This window comes from Melozone crissalis, unplaced genomic scaffold (genome assembly GCF_028551555.1).
Source record: "Melozone crissalis strain CALT ecotype California unplaced genomic scaffold, PUWL_Pcris_2 ptg000068l_1, whole genome shotgun sequence".
NCBI classification, from domain to species: Eukaryota; Metazoa; Chordata; class Aves; order Passeriformes; family Passerellidae; genus Melozone; species Melozone crissalis.
In genome coordinates this window covers 4686492-4703178 of record NW_026535846.1, presented here as the reverse complement: position 1 = coordinate 4703178, position 16687 = coordinate 4686492, and the positions used below count along the sequence as shown (strand labels likewise).

The 16687-nt window shown below is 49.2% G+C and overlaps 1 protein-coding gene across 3 annotated transcripts in view; it reads right to left on the bottom strand.

Moving 5' to 3' along the window:
- The window catches only part of ARHGEF9 (Cdc42 guanine nucleotide exchange factor 9), a 164956-nt gene that overhangs the window by 121129 nt on the left and 27140 nt on the right, over window positions 1-16687 (bottom strand). The gene's annotated exons all lie outside the window — the stretch shown is intronic.

Sequence of the window (16687 nt, the reverse complement as noted above, 5' to 3'; positions counted from 1 at the left end):
TAGAAGAGGCGGCGGCAGCATATGGGATGTGTAGAGCCAACTGGGAACGGGGCTGAATCCTGGCGGATCCTCCAGCCGGGACACGCACGTCGACATGGTCCTGCCCATGCTGGGACAGCACACGGGGCTCCAGCACCTGGCCAAGGCCGCTCACGGCGCCGGTGGCGCAGCCCCCGCCGCCATCCCGGGGCTCGGTGCCCACAGGAAGGGGCAGCCCGCAGAAGGACTGACACACCCCTGAGGACAGGAAAATGCCCCACCAATATTCCCAAAATCCCCTCTCTGGCAGCTGAGTCCGCAGGGATGGGACAGGGCAGGTAGGAACCCTGGAGACAACGTGGGGAATGGCCGGCAGCGTGCTCTGGGCACAGGCAGGACACTGGGGACACTGGACAGGCTGGATCCACGCACAGGATATGCTGTAAAATCTGTGCAGGAGCTCCAATCTCCTCACTTACAGCTGCAGAGGATTTAGGGTTGTGTTTGTAAGGGTTTTTTCTCCACGCCTCAAGGGCAGAAGGGCATTTGGATCTCCCGCTCCTGGCCTCTGGAGGAGTCAACATTTTTCCTGCAGCTGGAGATTTTGAGTCAGGGAACAACACGCAGCTCCTCGTGACTGCCACTTTCTGCTGGTCCTGTGCCACTCAGCAGGATCAGGGCTTAGGTGTCTTCACTTATTTATTGAAATGGGACAGACCAGAAATGCAGGCAGGACTGAAGGATGCTGCCCAGCATCTCTGCACTGCTGGGGCCCCACACAGCCTGCTCCAGTTCCATCAAGCCACATCCCATCACCTCTTGCACAGGCACTGACAGCCATCATTATTCCCAGACATGGCTGACAAAAGGAGGAGTCAGGAGGCAAATGCTTATAGCTGTCCAAACTTTGGAATTCTGCCTAAGTTTCCAGTGACAGAAACACCAGGCAAGTTATTTACATCCACAGGAGGGCTCTGGTTGGAAAATCCCACCTCTGACAGCCACTCTGGAGTGTGTTGTCAATCCTCTCCTCTCTGGGGAGGGCCCCACCTCCTGCAGCAGGTGATGGTCACGGCTTTGTGCAGCCCTGGAATTCAGATCTCACAGGTACTTCACCTGTTCAGGGTGTCAGGCACAGCCAGCACAGCCTCGCCAGCTGACGTAAAACCTGCAGGGCCTGGGAGGGCTGGGACAGCAGAACTGACTGACAGACAGACAGACAGACAGACATCCTGAGTGGACACTGCTTCCCTCAGAAACTTGCACTCAAAACAGAGCAATGATCAGGTTATCTCTAAGTGAAAGGGAAATATTTTTTCTACCAGGAAATGTTAAATGAGATCTGCCCTGTTGTCACCACACACAGAGAATACAACAGTGACCCTCTTAAGCACAAGATCAGCTTTAAACCATGCACTGCATCATCCCAGTAACTCCACTGACTTAGGCCAAAGCTGCACCCTGGCAGTGCCAAGGGAAGGGGATTTGTGTGGCACATCCCACCCTGCTGCTCTGCCTGGGAGTGTAGATCTGGAGGAGAAGGACAATTTCTGTGGAGGACTGTTACACACTAACAGAATGATCCCAGTTTCTCTCCTCCTGCCAGCTGTTGACCAGGCCTGTCAATAAGGCTCATATTCCACTGTTTCACTGCCTATGCCTTGTTTATACCAAGCTGATCTGAGAAGCAAACCAAGAGTTGCCAGGTTAGTTCTTGCTCCCTGCAAAGGTGCTGAAAGGCAAGAATGCCCCAAGATCAGCCAAATCTCTGAATGGGCAGCAGGCTGCACACAATCCCATCCTGCCCAGAGCGCTGGGGCAGCCGTTCTCTCTGGCACAGGGAACCTCAGAGAGAACCCAGCTGCATTTCCCTGCCAAGAAAATGCACCTCTGCTGCCTCATTGTCAATGCAAAGTACTCTGCAGGCAGCCAGCGGGCAGGGGACCAAGCCCAGAGTCCCTGCCAGAGCAGGGGGAGCAGGGAAAAGCCACCTGTGAGCTTCTTCTGGGTCCTGTGCAGGGCCAGGAGTGGGCTCTGATGATCCCTGTGGGCTCCTTCCAGCCCAGGATATTCAGTGACTCTCTGTTTTTCCACTTCCCCACACTGTAATAAAGCATCTTCCAGGGAAGGGCAGCACGTGCTGGCTCCTGTGCCAGGTGTGCCAGGGGATGCTGCAGCCCAGCACACCCCAGACATGGAATATTAGCAGGCACACCCTGAGCTGGGTGTGAGTCACAGAGCACTGTGGGATTGTGCCACGGGTACTGCTCTGCTAGGAAAACCCACAGTGCCCACAGGGGAACAGAGGCAGCTCTCAGTGTGTGCTGCTTGGGCACTGCAGGCTCCTGCCCTGGCATTTAGGCTGCAAACAAATGGGATTTCTACCACCTGTGTGAGCACATCCCAGTGGGGAGGCAGGACCAGGCTTTGCTCAGGTGGTTTGTCTGGGGGATCACTCCAGAGGAAACCCCCAGGAAGAGCTCCAGGATTGCTCATCAATAACACAATGTCCCAGTCAGTCTCAGCAGAGCTGTGGTCTGGTCACAGCCTCCAAAAATTTCTCTCTCTCTCTCTCTCTCTCCAGAATAAGGACCAAAATCAGCTGGTGTGCCTCAGTCCAGTCTGGAGTCTCCTTGTGACTGCCAATGACACCAATAATGGGCAGGAACCTCCCAGGGGAGCAGAGGAGGGAAGGCAGGGAAGGAAGGGGCAGTGAATACTTCTGCAGTAGGAGGGACAGCCTAAATTATCAAATTAATGCCACTTTTCCACGTGGAATTTATTTTCTCCTCATTCCCTGCAGCTGGAGAGCCACTCAAAAGCCAAGCTGAGTATGAGCAGGAGGACACAGAATCACATCACAGTGAAACAGCAAAATAACCTCCATCCCTGTGCCTCATCCAGCACATCTGGAGTCACGGCAATGGCACACAGGGGACTTTACCAACATTCCCACTGCAATCCAGTCTCCAATCCTATCCTCCCAGAAGCCACCCTGCTCTCCCAACATTTACAGTATTGCAGGGCAGCTTTGGGAGCAGAGCCCTGGTTTGAGACACCCAGAACACAGCCCTGGGATCCCAAACATGAAGGTTCCTTTTCCTGCAGCCTGTGAGAGCAGCGCTGTAGGATTTCATCTGCCTCTCCTCTTTTCTTCCTGCTATTGTGTTACCACATCACCACTGAAATCTCCTTCAGACCTTCAAGGCCTCCCTTCCTTAACCCCACTGGAGGAGTTTTGTTCTAAACCACTCCCTGGATGTGGGAACTTTTGCCAAAATGTTTTTTCCTCCACCCTGCTGCTGTTTTCTTGAGGGGATTTCCTTTCTTTTGCTTTTCACCTCTGCCTTCCCTCCCCAGCTACAATGCTGCACTGGAAAACATCCCCCAGCCAGCAGCTCCCCATTGAAATTTCAGCTGGAATTTCCTCTCTGAGGCAGCAGAGGCTGGCAGTGCCCTTTGGAGAGTCCTGCCACACGCTGGTATTTCACTGCTGCAGAAGGCAGATGTTCTTCATTCCATATCAGAGAGCACAAATATGTTCCTGCAGTCATTGTCTCTATTGAACTGCAAAGAACAGGCACCAAATCCTACAGGTTAATTAATGAGAAAGGAGGGGACTTTGTCTAACCTCTACTAGGAATTACCCAGCCTGGCTTTATAAACCAATCAGCCACGCTACAGAGCTATGAAACACGTACCTTCCTGCAGGAAAAAAAGCCCAAACCCCATGGAATACTCTCATAATGGCCCAGTGCCTCCCTGATTAGCACAGCAATAACACAGTGCTTCGGGCTCTTGCAAAGTATTATTATTATTTATGGTACATTACAAGGGAGTTTGTTTGTTCTTTAATAGGAGATGACATATTCAGAAGCCCAGATCCGAGTGTCCTCCTGAACTAACTCTGACACAAAGATAGTTTCAGTCATAAATTATAGAATCATAGAACCACAGGACTGGAACAAGTGCCTGGAATGCTTTGCTCTGATGGATGTGATTGGGATCTGGCTGTTTACCACAGCAAGGAGAGACATCAGTACCTGAGAGAGAACCAGGGGCTTCCCCTGCCTGCCAGGGGGACACAGTGGCCACTGGCAGGGACAGACAGGGCAGCCCAAAGCTCTCCCCCTGCTCCAAACCCCTTCTCCAGTCTGATCAGCTGCATGCACACTCTGTATGCTGGTACAAACTCCAGTTATTTCTAATTTAATGATGTGCATTGGGCATTATTAATTAATTGCAGTATTTATATTTAGCAGTCACAGTGCAAACAGCCCCCATCTGGCTGCAGGCAGAGGTGTGTGGCACACACAGCCTGCTCCATGGGGAAGGAGGGCATGGATTGGGCATGGATTGGGCATGGCCACGCTCCCACAGACTCCCCTCCAAGGGCTTCTTGTGGGATTTTACCAACAATATGCTAGCTTCAGTTTTGGAGAGAATCAAAACAAACTGGAACTTTTACAAAAGCCCTAGTGGGAAACCACAGTTTGGAATCCTGTTTGTAAAAAGCACATTTTTTATTAAGTAACATCTTCAGTTCACTGCCCACAGCCTGCCAGACACACAGAGGTTCCTCCCAGCCCTCTCCAGTCCATTCAGCCCTTGGGAAGGCAGGAAAACAGGCAAATCCTGGATCTGCCTCCTTCCAAAACATCTCCTTCAACATGGGCTGCATATTGTTTACTATTCCTTCTCCTGTCACCCCCGCCTGACTGACAAGACTCCTCATGCCTCAACCCATTTGATTTGCTAATATCTCTCAACTTTTTCCATTTGCAAAGCTCCCACCTCTGCTTTAATGAACCCAAGGAGTCTGTTGCCAAGGAACGCTCTCTGTTGCCATGCCCTCTGCTTTAGAGGTGAAAATTAACAGCCTGCAGACAAATTAAACTCCTTGGGTGATGAGGAAAGCACCCCAGTTCAGATCCCCAAGCCCAGTAAAGTCTCTCCAATGCATCCAAGTTTTCTTTATATCCATCTGTCACTAGCACTGCCCTAGTTCTGCTTATTGAGGGAAAATCCTATGGAGATTAAAAAAAGGAATAAAACTAAATTTGAAACTGAAAGGGCTTTACAAGCAGCACAATGCTCATATATAAATTCATTTCATTTGTCTACTAAGAGATCTGCAGCCAAAAAATATATATATATTTTTTAAAGAAAACTAGAGCTTAGCATTGCTGTTGTGAGAAGATTGACGGGGAAACAATAAATGCTGCCCTGGGTCATGCATTTTGAGGTCACAAGGGACTGGCAAATCCATAAACCCTGAGGATGTGCAATTCCCTAGTGCCTGGAGGGACAGTCCATGCAGAAGCAGAGGATGGAGCTTCAGGGCCCTCAGCATGGCCCTGTCTCATGGCCTGGGGGATCTCAGAGCCCTGCCCTCTTCCAAAACAAACAGCCAGACTCACACCAAGCTCCTGCCTGTCCCAAACCAACAGCCAGACCCACACTGAGCTCCTGCCTGTCCCAGACCAACAGCCAGACCCACACTGAGCTCCTGCCTGTCCCAAACCAACAGCCAGACCCACATCAAGCTCCTGCCTGCTCCAGACTCACACTGAGCTCCTGCCTGCCCCAAACCAACAGCCAGACCCACACCTGAGTTCCTGCCTGTCCCAAACCAACAGCCAGACCCACACCTGAATTCCTGCCTGTCCCAAACCAACAGCCAGACCCACACCTGAGTTCCTGCCTGTCCCAGACCAACAGCCAGACCCACAACCCAAACTCCTGCCTGTCCCAGACTCACACGGAGCTCCTGCCTGTCCCAAACCAACAGCCAGACCCACACCAAGTTCCTGCCTGTCCCAGACTCACACGGAGCTCCTGCCTGTCCCAAACCAACAGCCAGACCCACACCAAGTTCCTGCCTGTCCCAGACTCACACGGAGCTCCTGCCTGTCCCAAACCAACAGCCAGACCCACACCAAGTTCCTGCCTGTCCCAGACTCACACGGAGCTCCTGCCTGTCCCCTCTCCCCACCCACAGCCCATGGGGATCTCACTGGAGCTCAGTGCTTTGGAGGAGGCAGCCCAGCCTGGTCCTACACCCACACAAACACACAAAGCCCTGGACAGAACTGGTTTTCCTGCCATGGAAAGCACAGCAGTGAACTGGCACAGCCTGATCCAGGCACGGCACAGCTCCCACTCAAACCCAGAGGATTCCTGCCTCCAAACCAACTCTACAGCTTGGTTCTCCAGCAGCAAAGCACAAGGCAAGGAAGGTGGTCCCCCAGGAGCTCTCCTCTCCAGCAGGCAGGTGAGGGTTTAACAAGCAGCTGGGATTTGTGGCCACAGTTGATTGGAATGCACGGAGCCATCGGAGGAGCCTCTCACATTCACTCAGCCCTCCTCCTGCTCTGTTATTTAATTCAAGTTGTGACCCCCTGGCCCCGGATGCTGAGCTGAAGCAGCTCAGCTCCCAGCCCTGTTTTCATGGCCTCAGTCAGTGTGAGCTACCAGGACGTGTTGGGAGCCCCAGGGGTGCAGGGAGCAGCACACAGCAGAGCAGGGAGGGCTCCAGGACCAGCCCAACCTCAGCCCTCCAAGTGGGGGCTGTCCAGTGATGGACACCCAGGACAGTGAGGAGTGTTTTGAGCAGGATGAGGTACATCCAGTCCCTACATGTCCATTTTTCCAGCGTGCCTGGGTCAGGTCAATCTCAAGGTTTCTCCTGCACATTTCTCTCCCTGCTCCCCTGTGCCTGCCCTCAGCTGTGCCAGCCAGGGCACATCTGGGCAAGACAAACAGGAGGGGAAAGGAGCAGCTGAGACCAGCCCCAGCCTCACCAGGAGAACTTCTTGAGCTGGGGCATCATCTGCATGGATGCTCCATCAGCCTAAGGAAACCTCTTTGCTGAGCCTCTCCATTAACTGGAACTATTCACTTTTAGGGCCAGGAACATTTCCCACAGAAATGCTCTTTCAATACTTCAGGCTGCTAAAGCATCGAGAGGCTTCCCTTCTGAGAGAGCCTTGCCTTGAGTCACCCTCTGGAATCAAAGCAAAGCAAAACAAAGAGATTTTCTCTTCCCCACTCACCACCTGAGGGATGTGAGTTCCCCTGATCCACTGCATACCCAGGGCTGTGGCTCTCCAAACCACTCAATGTGCTGCTTTCACTCCCAGCTACTTTTCCAGACCCCTCCAAATCCCACCACAATCCCCTCCTCAGATTTCCACAGGTCCTCCCCACTGGGTTCAATCTGCAAAGGAGAGTTTCAATCTTGCCTCCCTTTTAAAAGAGTATAAAATTCACTTTCTAACATTGCCTTCTTAAGCTCCCACCTCTCTCCCTCCCCTCAGCCCACAGATCCTTGCTGGTGTCCTTTGAAATTGGATACAACTCATTTGCCTACAACAATTACTGCCTGGATGCTTTCATTCCAAAGGAAACCAGCTGCCTCTTGGGCCTGTTGGATTCCAGCAGAGGTGTCATGGTTTGACATCTTTGTATCTCCCAAAAAAACTCACTTCCTTTTCAAACCAGGACAAGAGGGAACAGGCCATGGGCTCCAGGAGGCTGGAGATTCCAGCAGGGGGAACAGGCCATGGGCTTCAGGAGTGTGGAGATTCCAGCAGGGGGAACAGGCCATGGCCTCCAGGAGGCTGAGGCCTGCTGGCTGAGGGGAAGGGCTTTGGTGTGCTCGGTGTGCTGTGGCTAACACCAGCAGACAGGCACACCCAGCAGCAGCCAAAGGTGTCCCCAGGAAGCCATCCCACAGCAGGGATGCCATCCCACAGCAGGGATGCTCGACACAAAGTACAGGGTGTAAAACATGGGCAGGGATCACCCAACAGCTTCCAGAGCATTTCAATCTCAGGCTGTGCACCAGCTGAGGTCTCCAGATGTAAGAAAGGCATTTTGTGCTGTTCCTGTGAGCCAGTGAAGGCTTCCTAAAGATAAGGAAAACCCTGTATATCTCTCGAGGAGGACACCAAGGCTATCCCCATGACAACATGATGGAAGAGAGAAAGTTCAAAGATACAGACTCTAGCTGGCTCACAGATGACATGGCTCCTTGTTTACCTATTGAGAATTTTGTTTCATTCTTATGACCAATGGGTAGTGAATGTGTCTGTTAAGTAAATGTAAATCTCTTGAAAAACTATAAAAGCAACATGTTGCTACAAGAAATCTCTCTTTCGCACCTTCTGATGGAGTTGAGGTGCTTTGCACTGTGTCACGCTCTATAGTGACAGCCGGGAGCAGTCAGATCTCAGGAGCAGTTCTAAAACCACCCCGGAGACATGAAGGGGTGAAACCCAGCGTTGGGACTGCCTGGCAAGCCGTGGTGAATTCCTTCATTAAACACATCCCCAGCGCAAACGAAGCCATAAATATGTGTGGCATTCTCTCCCTCTAGTGGCTGGCGGCTTGGAAATGAAGGGGATGGAACCTGCCCCTGCAATCTGCGGGAACCAAGGGGGCTGTCCCGGGCTGTCTGTCCCCCAGGGCCAGCCCAGAAAAGGGGTCACACCCTCGGCCATGGTCACCCCCCAGCACTGCGAGGGGCTACAGCTCCCCCTGCTTTCAGCAGGCACCTGTGGGTGACTGTCCCAGCCACTGCCCTGCCTGTCTGCATTCCCTGCAGCGTCCCCACCTCACCAGGCTGCTCCTTCTTCATGCCCCACTGCCAGAACACACAAGAGCTACTCGGAATTACTGTCACCATGTCACTGTGTCACCCCACAGCAGCCAGGCTGCCAGCTCTGCTCACTCCTTACAACACTCTGAGCTTGTAGGAAAGCATGAGACACAAAAAGGCACCCAGAGAGACACAGAGACATCAGTGAGACAAAGCAGGGAGTAACTCAGTATGACACAGGAGGAAAAGCTCCCCAATAAACTGCTTCTGAAGGATTTTAAACAAACACCAAGCTGTGCACCACAGCTGAGGTTCCCAGATTTGGTGATGTGGTTACTCCAGTTACGGGAGAGCTGGGGCTTGTTCCCACATAAGCCTTCCTCTAAGGACAGCTAGCAGGGTCCAGGACCTTAATTTACAATAATGAGTGCTGTTTTATAGGAGGACAGCATCCTTGGAAGGAAGACAACAACATCAAAACCAGTTCAACACGGCTCCTTTCCACTAACTGCAATACAGCTCTACCATTTCATGTATTTTAGCTAAAAATCCCAAGGCTCTCTGTTAATAATGCACCATTACATCACTACAGAATTTGTGTGTGGGTATGAATGTGGATGAATATCCTCAACAACAGCAGAAACCTTCTCACAAAAGGCCAGGAAGAAGGGAAGAAAGAGGAGATGGATGCTATCCAAGTGAGGTGGTGGGTTTGATTCAAAGATAACATTTGCAAATATTCTCTGCAGCTTTTCCAGGCTGGCATGGCAGACAGAAACACACCTGAGTGTTTTCAACAGCCTCAGGAAAAGAGGGGGAGTTTGAAGTGTGAAGGCCTCAAGCTTGACACAAACAGGAAAAAATTCCAGAAGGAAAATACATTCAGAACAAAAAAAATCATCTAGAAGGAAAATCTGTTCTGATCTCACGTGGGAAAGGTTACCAGAGCTTCCCACAACCCCTGTGGCTCTCTGGCCATGGTTTCAGGCACTGCTCTCCCACTACCCCAGAGGAATGTGCTGGGACAAGCCTGCCAGGGGCCGCTCTGAAATCACATCCCCAGTTTGACCACAGGCACTCCAGTGTGACTTTTGAAGTGGATGCAAACCAGGATACATCCACCCAAGCAGTGCCTGCACGAACCAGAGAGGCAGGCAGGCATTCAAAGCCACAATTACACCCAAATCCCATTAAACCACATTTAATCCAAATCCCATTAAACTGTGTCGGCCTTTCCTGCCTCTCCTTCCCTGCTACTCATCATCCATGGGTCAGGATGCCTCTGGTTTCTGCCTTCCAAAACTGTCCTTCACCATTTGGTGCTTGGATTGGCAGTGGAGCTTGTAATTAGGTCCCAAATGTGGCACCACATCAGTGCTGACTACAAGGGATTACACAGAGGTAAAGACTTTAAGAGCTCGTGTGATGTGAAGTCTGAACACCATCCATCGCCTTCTGGAGTGCTAAATATACCCATATTTTACTATTTACTTGTCTGCTTAGCTATCTCAGGAGCAGTCTGTGGCAGTCCCTAAAGAAGGCACTTTTCTATCTATATATAATGTGCTTAGCAATTTTTGCCACTGAAGTTGCACAGATATATTCCACACGGAGCTTTTCATCCTTAGAAACTTCATCATGGGAAAAATCCACGCTGCACTAATCTTGCCAGGTTCTTAGAAAGGGATGCTGGCAGGCAGGATGAGTGTCCTACCACCCCCAAGCCTGCAATTCCTGTCAACTGCCAGTTTGAACCACCTTAAGAAAATATATGGCATGAGAAATAACTGATGGAAATTTCCCTGCCTTCCACCTACAATAACAGATTTTGTGGTTTACCCCCAGTTTGCACAAAATACCGTTAAAATAATATAAATATAATATAATAACATAAATATATAATACATATTACATATAATAAATATCTAGAATATATATAATAAATATATATTATAATATAATATAACAAAATATCTCCTATTTCTTCCATATAATATATAATATATAATATATAATATATAATATATAATATATAATATATAATATATAATATATAATATATATAAAATAAATATATATAATAATATCATTATCATGTAATAACAAAATATATCCTCTTTCTTCCCTTCTTCCTGGCCTTTTGTAAGAAGATTTCTGCTGTTGTTGAGGATATTCATCCACATTCATAACCACCCACAAATTCTGTGGTGATGTAATGGTGCATTATTAACAGAGAGCCTTGGGATTTTTAGCTAAAATACATGAAATGGTAGAGGGACGCACAGTCCCTCAAAAAAGAAATCAAGATTTTTTTGCATAAACCAGGTAAGGCTGCAAGATCAGGTGTTGAGATTTTCCCCCAGAGCTCCAGCTGCTGGAAACACAAGCAGCTCACGTGGCTAAAGACAATCCCTGAGACTCCTTCAAGTCTCAGCTGTGAAAAACCAAGCCAGAATCCAAGAGGTGCTGAGATAAATGATGGCAGCGTGGCCCTTGCCTGCTTGCACTCTGCCAGATGGGCCCTGTAATGGCATTTGAAATCCATGAAAAGCACAACACGAGCTGTGCCCGAGGCTGGAAATGCAGCCAGCAAATTCCCCTGCCTGGTGCTGATCCAAGCACTCCACTGCCATCTCCCACCTGCATCTGCTGGGGTGGGGTTATTTTGGAAAGGAGTGGGTTTGAAATGTACAGAATTGTTGCTAAAACACCATTTTTCTTAACTAAGCTGTGTTGTAAGGAGATAAAAATAACCTGTTGGGGAGAGCAGACTATCTGTGGAGGCATCCCAAAAATATCCTGTGTGAAGGGAAAGGTGTGAATGCATGTTCTCAAAAAGGAATGTGTGGCTTGTGCTTTACTCTGCTTCCACTACACAGCCATATGTTGGCTGCTGGGTTCTATTAATAACCTCAGTTATTTATATTAATATCCCACTTGGTGTCTGGCTGAGCACAACTCTGGGTTCAGCAATCCTTGACGCTGGTACCTCCAATTTACAGGAATGCTCAAGTGTCAGCTCTGCCAGAAAGGGAATTTGATGGAGTCTCCTGCATTAAGAACACACTGATCCTGATGCCTCAGGTTTGAGCTTTTCTATTTTTCACATTCTGTGCTGCTTTAGTGTGTGGGTCTGGGCTGCATATGAGGGGATGGTGAGCTCTGTGCACAGAGCAGGGAGACAAAACAATTCCTGCTCCAGCTGGGACCAAGGACAAATGATCCCAATCTCAGGCCCAAGAGCACAAACACCATGGGCTGAGAGAGAAAAACAAGCAGGGTGGGACTGCATGGGCTAAAGCTGGAACGGGACAATGAACTGCAATATGGAAAAGGAGAACTGATAGAAGTGAGAGAACCTGGGACCAGTCAGGGATTTTTGTGACCATTTTGGTTCATCTTGGGTGCAGCCCTGGCTGGGCTCTTGTGCTGCACAAGGTGCATCCATTGAGGAGATTCTTTCAATAAATCCCTGCTTTATTCTTTAACTCCATCTAGTCTCTGTTCTAGGGCAGCCTTCACAAGGCATCAATCCCATGCAGTTCATGGAGAGGAAGGAGGGAGGGGCTTCCTCTGTGCCTCTAAATGACTCTAATCCCTCACTAATACATGGGCATTTTTGTCATAAAGGCACAGAAAACTCATACAGACCCTCCAGCTGGCCCTGTACACCTCACATTCAGAACAGCAAGCTGGATTTGATGTTTAGGCTCAACGCTTGTGGCCTGCCAGTTGTTGTTCCATTCACAGCCACATTCTTTCATTCCTTACTGGATGCCCAGCCTCTGTTTCCTGGTGATACATAAACTTCCCAGAATATTTTGGACCTGATGGCTACAAAAGAAACCAAATGCATCGAGAGGGAAAATGGCTCACTGTGAGCTCTCCCCCCAGAAGGAGTTTTTTCCTTTTTCTGTTCTCCCCTTCACTTTTCTTGTATTTCAGTGTTATTTTTAACTCCATTAACAGCTCTGCTCCCCCACCCCTGATGGGGCCAACCCCTGGGACACCCCAGGAGTTCTCTGCCCCATTAACTCTGAGCCCACACAAACCAGCCCAGGCACAGGGGCTGAGCTTTAGTGCTCTTCAAGCATTCACTTCTTTGTAATAATTTCAGTGTTCAATAATCCTGTAAGCGATTTTGCACTCCAGTCATTTTCCACTCATTTGCAGGAATTACAATATCCCCTTTCTCTTTCAGTGAAACAGAGCTGGCTGTTGAGGGCTGCCATTCATGGCAGCCCACAGAAAACCCTACAATAGATTAAGCCCCAAAGTAAAGAGCTCTCAAACATCCATTGTGCCCCAGCCAGCACAGAGCTGATCACTAAATTGTGGCTTTTGCACAAAACACTCACATACATTAAAGCTGCCTTTGTTTGTGGAGGGTTTATTTTGTTTATTTTTTTAAATGAGCTTTCTGAAGAAAATTTTCACCTGAAAGCAAAGTGTGGACACTTGATTATAGTTCAGAGCCTTAAAACTTTCTGATTTTTCTATTTGAGCTTTCACTCTCAAAAAGAAGGGAGAAACTTCCAGATAGCAGAATGAAAACAAAAATTTGTTGTAAATCTGGCTTTCTGACTAGAAACTACAATGGAAAATCTCCAAATAGCCCTTAAGGAAACCATTCAGCAAAAGCCTGGATGACCATTGGTCTGTTCCTGCAGGGTTAATGATGAATAAAGAGAAGAAAATGGGCAGATGTCCTGTTGGACACTGTGGTGCCACTGCCTCCAGCAGGAGTTTTACATTTGGATTTACTGCAAAGCCCCCAAATGCTGCATTGCTTGTCTTTTCATGAAAAATCCTTTCCTTAGGATTTTTCCTCCTGAGAAGCTGGGAGGCCTCGGGAACAAAATGTAAACAATGATTATCTGCTGCTGTGGAATGCAACAGGTGCATCTGGGATTGGTCTCATGTGGTTGTTAGTAATTAATGGCCAATCACAGTCAGCTGGATTGGACTCTCTATCCGAGCCACAAACCTTTGTTATCATTCCTTTTTATTCTTAGCCAGCCTTCTGATGAAATCCTTTCTTCTATTCTTTTAGTATAGTTTTAATGTAATATATATCATAAAATAATAAATCAGCCTTCTGAAACATGGAGTCAGATCTTTGTCTCTTCCCTCATTCCAAGAAACCCGTGAACACTGTCACAATTGCTCACCCAGTGGCTCTTGGTTCAGCAATCCAGGATGGGCAGTGGTGCCAGCAGGGACATTCCCCAGGGAACAGCTCCAGCAGGACTCCCAAATGCCTGGCAGTGCCAGTGCCAGTGCCAGAGGTTCATGGTTCTGACCCACCAAGGTGCCTGCACAGCTCCCTGAGGATCAGCTCTGGGACTGGAGCTGCTCTGAGCACACTGGCAGGAACAACAGGGCCATTTATCCTTGAGAAAATTCCCATTTCTTTTTTTGCCCACCTGCTTTATCTGCTCCCTGAAGGAGGTTAGTGCTTTCTGGAGTTCAGGAGGATTACTGAACCCTGCAAACCCAGGCTATGTGAAGCTTGCTGGGAAAGCACCTCTGCTATATCCATACAGTCCACTGAAACACAGGCTGGCAGCACATTAAATTGCTTCTCCCACTGAGTCTGCTAATTGTCTGTGCTTTTAAAAGTTACCAGTGAATTCAGAGTTGGCTAGAGATGCTCATTTAATCAGCCCCAGCCTCCAAAGCAGGTACTGGATAAGCAGCCCCAGCAGAAGCCTCCCTGCACTCTGCACTGATCAGGGCTGTGAGGGACCAACCCCCATGAGCAGCAAAGCCCACCCAGGCCATCAGAACCCCTGACACTGCCCTCAGAGCCCCAGCCACCCCTCCTGAGAGCAAACCCCTCCTCAGGGACCCAGCCCAGCCCCTGCAGGGCTGCTGAACAGGCAGATGTGCCCTCAGAGCTCTCCAGCCCCACCTGGGCACAGAAATTGGCACTGGGGCATCTGCTCAGGAGGCACCAGCACTGCAATCACAGAGAGGCTGCCATCTGTACCCCTGTGCCACCCCCACTGAGGCTCCCCACAATAAACCACTGCTTCCTCACCCTTTTAGCAGCATTTTTCCTTAGCACACCCCATTCCCCCTGCCCAGTCCAGTGACACCAGCTGGGAGCTGCTGCTCCTGTTGTGTTGGGCACAGAGGGAAGAGCTGACGGTGAATCCTCACCCAGAGCCTCTGCTCTGTCCCCAAGAGCTCAGCATTTAGTGTCAGCCTTCAGTGTTCAACTTCCAGGCTGAAAACACATCCCACAACCCAAACTCTGAATCCCAGAGCATCCCTGGGCTCTCAGTGCCTCTCCCACTCTGATCTGTTCTTCTGGAGCTGCTCTTCCAGAGCTGAGGGGTGCCTTTAACAAGGCACATCCTAACAAAGCAACAAATCCTTTCCTTCCACAAGGCTTTTGCTCCTATTCCCAGATGTGCATTCATGTGCATCTCCTGCCTGCTTTGGAAATCCCAGCTGGAACTGCATGCCAGAACAGTTAGAAGATTCATAAACTGATATGGTGGGAGGGAAAAAAGCTTTATTTGTCCATGAAAGCTGCTTGAATGTCTCTGAGACAATGAAACAGCAGGACAAATACCTCAAATGCAAGCATTTCTCCAGTTTCAAAAAACTGGAGTCTTCAAAAAACAGGTTGGACTGGATGACCTTAAAGGTCTTTCCAAGCTCTGCAGTTCTGTAATTTTGTGATTCTACTGATTCTATCCACACCCTGTGCCCCCTCCACATTCCAAAAACCAAGGCACTGATACATCCTTGCACAGAAGGGAAAGCAGGTAAACAAAGGAATTTATGCAGCATTTTCCCCTGCCAGTCACATCTTTCATCTGCCCACCCTGAGCCAAGTTCAACACCTTCTTTTTTAATAGCAAATAATAATACAACCACACTGAGTAGAAATTAAAATGACACATAAAACATGAAAGCCATAAAATGCTTTCCAAATATCCTTTTGCCCTCTCATTTTGCATTTCATTTCATTTAGAGGCTGGTGTATTGACTGAGCCCATCTCTCTGTGCTCACTACTGAAATCACACTGGCAGCTCCTCACAGCAAGCACGGGGCATTTTTCAGCAGCCATTTAGCCAGCTGGCTCTGCTATTCACAGCAGTATGACCAATCCACTAAAGCAGACTTCAAAGTATTCAACACTTAAAATCAAACAGAGGCTTTAGGAGTGTTGGGTTTGGGGCCTGGGTGGTAAATGTAACACAAAAGCTGACAATTCACTTCAATTACTGCTATGTGATGCTAAATTGCCAACATCAAGAGAAGCAGTGCCAGCACAAGTGCAAGGAAATAATTAGCATTTAATATTTCATCAAAACGTTGAATTTTTAAACATTGGAGTTGTCAGGGTTGGTTTTTTTTTCATTATTATTATTATTATTAGTTTTAATTATTTAGCTGGTTTTACAGAGTCCTTGAGAATGGATGCCAATGCCTCAGGTGGCTCTGATGCCAACTGCTCACCAAGGGATGCCACACATGGTGCTTTACAAGGTGCCAGCTCTCAGGGAGCTGTTTAATTAAAACCTCTGCTCCTGACTGCCACTCATGAGGAGAGGCACATTCCCTTGGGAGCTCACACACCTCTGGGAGAAGCCCAGCCATTCTTCAGGCAGCAAGGCTGGCTCTGTCCCATGCCTGCCGTGGGTTTGGTGCTCTCTGCACACTGGTAGGGGTTCCCTGAATATTCCCTGGGCATTCCAGCACTGCTGCCAGCACAGCCACATCCTGATGGAGCCCACGGCAAGCCCAGGGGCACAGACATGGCCAGGCTGTGCTGCTGCTGCAGTCCCAGCAGTCCCTCTGCACCCTCCAGTCACAGCCCATCGGCTCTGGGGAAGGGAAATCTCACACCAGTCCTCACTTTCCTTCCTTCACCCCAGGACAACACATCTCCCCTTCCACATGGAGTCCTTCCCACCTCCCAAGAGCCAGAGGGATGCAGAGGCACAGTACTGCTCACTGCCCTCTCTCCCCAGCAACATCACAGCTCTGGGAGCACAAAGAGAAAAACAAGGATGGGATTTCATGGGCTGGAGCTGTAATTGGACAGCAGAGTTCACCCTGACCTGGCTCTGCCTGACAAAAAGGCT